Genomic DNA, 6,025 nt, shown 5'->3' on the forward strand with positions numbered 1-6,025 from the left:
TTGAGTGCTGCCATTTTATTTATTTATATATCTGTCTCCGAATAGAGGCAGCGTCTTACTTTTGCTTTCTTGATTCGAATCATTCTGGATTATCACTCACAACTAGAATACATAAAAATGATTAATAACAACGCATGGTGGCCAGTCTTATTGATGGAACAGTGTGGATATTGTAACCATTTTTATGGGATATCCACATGCAAGGATAAATACAGCTTGCTGTCCCAATAGGACGCTTAGGTTCTGAATTGATGATCGAGGTTGTTTGACACTCCCTCTTATCCAAAACGAGTTACTTTCAATCACCTCACTGAAACCAAAGACTGGTTAGCTCATTAAATCTGTCTTGAATTGAAAGAATTTTTTTAACTCTGCCTCTTCAAATGTATCTCACCTTTCTCATCTTTCTTTATATTCACTGTGTACTGCCAATAAGTGAGTAAAATTTGAAAAATGTACTCTCTTTTTTTTTTTTTATAAAATCTAAATAATTGAATTTTATGGTTTAAAAAAAATTGTTAAAATTAGTTAAAAGTACCACATACTTAGAAAATATTTTTTTGTTTAAATATGTTTTTATTTATAAATGGGTAGATGAAAATGAAGTGGGGAAAAAACACAGAATGTATGGGAAAGGGATGGAGAGAGAGAGAGAATATTAATTAAAAATGAAATAAATAAAAATATATTTAATGTTTAGACCTTTTCCTCTTATAAAAATGTGCTTGAAGAGCACCACATCATTTGCTCTGACAAATGAAAATACATCACATCAATAAATCAAATTTCACGTGCAAGCTTATCTGTATTTTTCTTTCAAAAATTTTAGTTTCCATCTTTTTGCCTCGCTTCTCTCCCCTCCGTCATGTTTTCCTCTTCGTCTTTTTCTTTTTCAAATCCGCTCTCCTTGTTAACAATTTTTCCTTCGCTCCAACCTTATTCACCAGATGCAGAGCGGCGTCCTTTCCTCCTTTAGCCCAACAGAAAATAAAAACAACAAACCACACATAAATTTCAGACAGGAGATTCAGATTCAAGAAGATCAATTTTTCCCTCATGACTTTAGATCTGATCGAAGGGAAAATGATGGTTACGAGTTGAAGGAGGGAGACATTGGTGTACAAGAAGGAGCGAATGATGGAAGGGTCGGAATCTTCGAAGCGGAAGAAGCGAACTCGAGTGAGTCAATGACGGCGGGGATCGGAGGAGGTAGGGCGGGGGGGAGTGACGATGGGAGGAGTTGGAGAGTGAAAAGCAGGTGACGCGAGGTAGGGAGGAGAGGCAAGACGAGAGAGTATAAATAAAGAGGTGAGGGAGATGAAGGAAGAGAAGCGGAAAACCGCAGCATACTTTAGAATCAGTGATCATTTTGAGAAACTACAATCCGTTTTGATTGTGTGAACTGTGAACTGTGAGGCCATGACGCATACAGCGAGCTGAAATCAAGACGATCAATTCTTGCAAAAAAAAAAATAATAATAATTAAACAAATAAACATTGACTATCAAGACAATCAGACATAGTTCATCATTTTTTGGTGTGAAAATGAATAAACGATTCATTTTAAATTACTTTTGGTTGTACGATCAATCTAAACATGATTCCTTTCATTAAAGAAAAATTCGTACATACATCTTTATATATTGAACAGATTTTTTGGTTAAAAAAAAAACAAGAACGGATGTCTAGATCCTTCAAATTTAGCTTTTCACATTTAGTACGAAAGTCGAGACAGCTTTTGTGAGAAAGTGGAATTGTTAGCTTTCACTGAACGTGCATTTGAAATGTTGCTCAAACATGCTTAAGATATATTGGATCTGTTTAGAACAGTTTATAAATAACTTGTAAACTGTTTTTTAATAATAATTTATAAAATATAAGACAAATATATAAGAAGAGTTTTGTCTCAACTTACGTGAAACGCGTTTATAAAGAATTTCCACTGTTATACTAAACGAGTTATTGTTGGGCAGAGAAGAGAGGTGTTTCATTTAAACCATGTTCCATTTAAGCCAAATATGTACTTAGTGCGTTTGGTGGGCTATAATAACTCTTCCAATGGAAATTAGAAACCTCGGTTTCATCAAACACGTAAAAACATCTTTCATTAGTAACAAGGGCGTGGTTGAATTGGCAAGAGATATATCTAGCTTAACCATTGATTTTGTATCTGAGTAAGGGGAATGCAGCTGTGTTAAAACGTGTTAGGAGAGGTTGCCGCGCAAAAAGTTCCACAACTAGATTAGTCAATTGCTTGGGTAATGAATCTAGAAAAAAATGTTGAATACCAGTATTATTAAGGATTGAAAGAAAAAAAAAAAGGAGTCTTTCATCAAGATAACTAAGGAAATGTAACTTCGTTTTAAATTCATATTGTCAAACGTCAAGGACAAAAAAAAAATTACTCTTTATTGGTTAAGATTAATAATTATCTCTCTTTTCATAGAGAATATTTGTCTCTTTAAATTAGTTGTTTTCTCAATTATTATGTTAAAATATTTTTATTTTATTATTATAATCCAGACAAAACGTAAAAATTGGTTTCATGAAAGAGTCATTTCTCTTTCCTATTCAGTGTGATTTAAAATCGGTTAGACGACATTTTTGCTTGGGAAGTTTTCACAAAATTAAAGAGTCATGGCTAGTATCTAGAATTTTTTTTTTTTTTTTGGGAACAATGTCATCCTAAAAATTGTAAAAACATAGCAATCTCGTCTTGCCCTAACAACTCAAACTGTCAACCGTTAGTTGACTCAATTACTGCTAAGCTGGCTTTGACATGTAGAATATTATCCCACATGTTATGCTACCTAATAAGTCATGTCGTCATCATCATCCTCACTGAACAAAAAAAAAAAAGAAGAAGTAAGAATCAGATTGAACGCATCGTAGCAGATGATATCGAGCCGATCTTCAACTGCACCCGCTTGTTTTTCTTGTTTACCTTCCCCTTCATCTCCCTCCTCCTTTTCACAGCGTCCGTTCACAGAGGCCAAACGGTTTCCAAGCTCTTTCGTTGAAAAGTGCAAGAAAATCCCACCGCCAAACCAACCGATTGTTAAATCTTGTTATTCAATTTTTGAGCAAGTAACACCATGGAAACACCCAAATGGTACTCTGTTAGGCATGATTTATCATTTACCATTTAACAAGTAACATTAAAACGTACTCTCAGTGGCGGAAATAAGCTCACCGGAGAGTAAATGTTTGAATGGGATGGCAAATGGAATTAATTTTATATATGGTCACCAGAAATTGCAAAAACAAGAGTGAGAATCTCCTAATAACTTCTCAGTTGCAAAAAAGAAAACAAGAGGGAAAAAAAAAAGGCGGACCCCAAGCTTCTTCCCAAATGCCCTTAACCAATCTCTTAAAAAAAAAAAAAAAAAAACCAATCTGGAAGAAAACAGAGAACACCGATCGAAAGCCGGGGAAGATGAACAATGAACAAAAAAATTAACAATTAACAATTGCCCAAAGCCAGATCAATAGAACACAAAGCTTAATCAACATCCTCAGCAAACAAAAAGGAGACGGTAGGAGTCAATGGAAGAATAACGGGAAATTTTCTGCAAAATGTTTCAGAACAAGAACGAGAAGGCTGAGAAGGCAAGAGGGAGAGTGGTGATGATCGAGATCTTTAATGCAGGAGGAAGAGTGGCGTTGGCTTAGATGATGGTTGACCGTTAGAGTCTGTTAGGACAGGTTGACATTATTACATTTTCATAACCTCAAGGTAACCTTACTCCAAAAAAAAAAAAAAATTCCGAAAATCCATAGCTTTCCGGGATAAAAAAGCTCTTTAACCCATTTAAAATAGAAAACTTCAACTCAGATTATGCGCGCGCGCACATTTATACAACCTTAAACGCTTTGGTTACACACACACACACACATATATATATATATATATATATATTTGAATTAAGAGATTGGTAATAGAACCCATTTGAAACAAGGAGGCATCAGCAAGTGGGGTGAGGAAAGTGATCATAACTATAGACCAGCTACAAAATCTCTCTCATTTTAACGGTAAGCTTTTTAACTACATGTCAGTAAATCAATTAAATGAAATAATAATGACGAAGTAAGTGGAAAAGAAACATAATTTATGGTTAGGAAAAATTCCAGAGCAAAAATCCTGAAGTTAGTATTTTTTTTTAATTTAGGCACCTAACACTTCAAAATGATGAAGAAGGAGGTAAATCCAAATTGAAAGTTTGAAATTCAAAGGAAATGACAAAATGCCCCATTTTAATTATTTATACGTTGGAATCCATAAATAGGAAATCAGATAAATGAAATATTAAAACTGTAATACATAACTACCTGAATGCAATAGCAAGATGTGCAGAGGAAAGCCTCAAGGTACTTATTTTAATGGTGGACCAGCTAGAACACAAAGTAGGTGAAATGCGTATAAATGAATTCCACTTTGTTAAAAAAGACCCCTGGGAAGAGGCACTCTGATCGCAAAGCCTTGAGTCGAGTTAATCAGTTAATCAGATACTTGGTTATAGGATTCGAAAAAACCGTCGCATATCGGTCGCCCAAAGGGTTATTAAAAATAAGAAGATATGCTGAGGGGAAGGGTGAGAAGTCCTTAGGAAGGAGGAATGTGAGATTAAATGAAAAGAAATCTAAGCACAAATGATATGTAGGACTGTAGCAGGAGAAACAAAGTTTTTTTTAATTGAAGGATCTAAAACTGAAAATACAAGAATTTTAGGTAAATCGACATTACACACACACACACACACACACACACACACACACACAATATAGAGTAGTCTAAAGTAACTGGAATTATAGCTTATTATACTGACTTGTTTCCTTAAACATAAGCGTGCAGAGTCTAAAGTAAGGGGCGTTATAGTTTATTATAATTGACTGACTTGCTTCCTTAAACACATGGGCTACAAGCTGGCGCAACCCAGTATTTTGGGTAGTTGATTTGCAAAGAGAGCCTAAACAAAGACTGGTACAGTCAGTTGCATATTTTTCCCTCGTCAGCGATACACACACACACACATAAATATATATATATATATATATATATATATGATTAGAAGTGATAGCACCAAAGAGATGAGGGGGAACAAATGCTTCTTTAATCTGACAATTCTATAAGCCATGACGGATCAGTAGTGTATTGTTTTTTTTTTTTTTTGGGGTGAAAAGTAATGTATTTTAATCTGAAGAATCTTGTTGGCATCTCCATTCCTTTTTATAAAAGACGCTTTTTTGGGTATCACCTTTTTTTTTTTTATAAGAGATATTTAGAGGTTGTTTTAAATTTTTTTTTTGTTAATTTTTTATTACACTCCAATTTAATTACTCATATTACTCAAACTATCATATTGTATTTAATTCCCTCGGAAGGAAAGTTTATGATGTTAGGTGCCCATAACAAAAGGTAGATTTATACCTTAACCCTTTAATTTTTCTTTAAAATCTGAGATCTGTAGGCAATTGCTCCTATATTTTCTTGGTCAACTATATATTATATATAATTGCTTAGAAGTGATAAGGTGTGACAGATCAGTAGCTAGTGTATTTACATGTGAAGAAACTTGTTGGCATCTTCGGCACCGAATCACATCGTATTATCGAGTGCCCATGGCAAAACATTTCATGGGTAGATCTGTACCTTAACCTTCAAATTTTTTTTTTTTTTTAATCTGAGATCTATATGTAGTTGCTCCTATGTTTTCTTGTTCAACTATATAATTGCTTAGAAGTGATAAGGTAGAAATGCGACAGATCAGTAGTTAGTGTATTTACGTCTGAAGAAACTTGTTGGCATCTTCGGCACCGAATTACATCGTATTATTAAAGCATGTAATACATTAATTAAAGAATGAACATGTGCGTTGATAAAATAGTAAACTGAACAATTGAGAAAAATATTGAGCGACGAACAGTATGAAAAGAGACATAAGCTCGAGACGCCAAGGTTTACCACAAGTAACACTATATATATAAGCTCATCAAGAACCAGATGACGAAAGCCTGAAGGTAGAAG

Source organism: Neltuma alba, unplaced genomic scaffold (genome assembly GCF_004799145.2).
Source record: "Neltuma alba isolate B1F8T4 unplaced genomic scaffold, ASM479914v2 tig00012137_pilon, whole genome shotgun sequence".
In the NCBI taxonomy this organism is placed as follows: Eukaryota; Viridiplantae; Streptophyta; class Magnoliopsida; order Fabales; family Fabaceae; genus Neltuma; species Neltuma alba.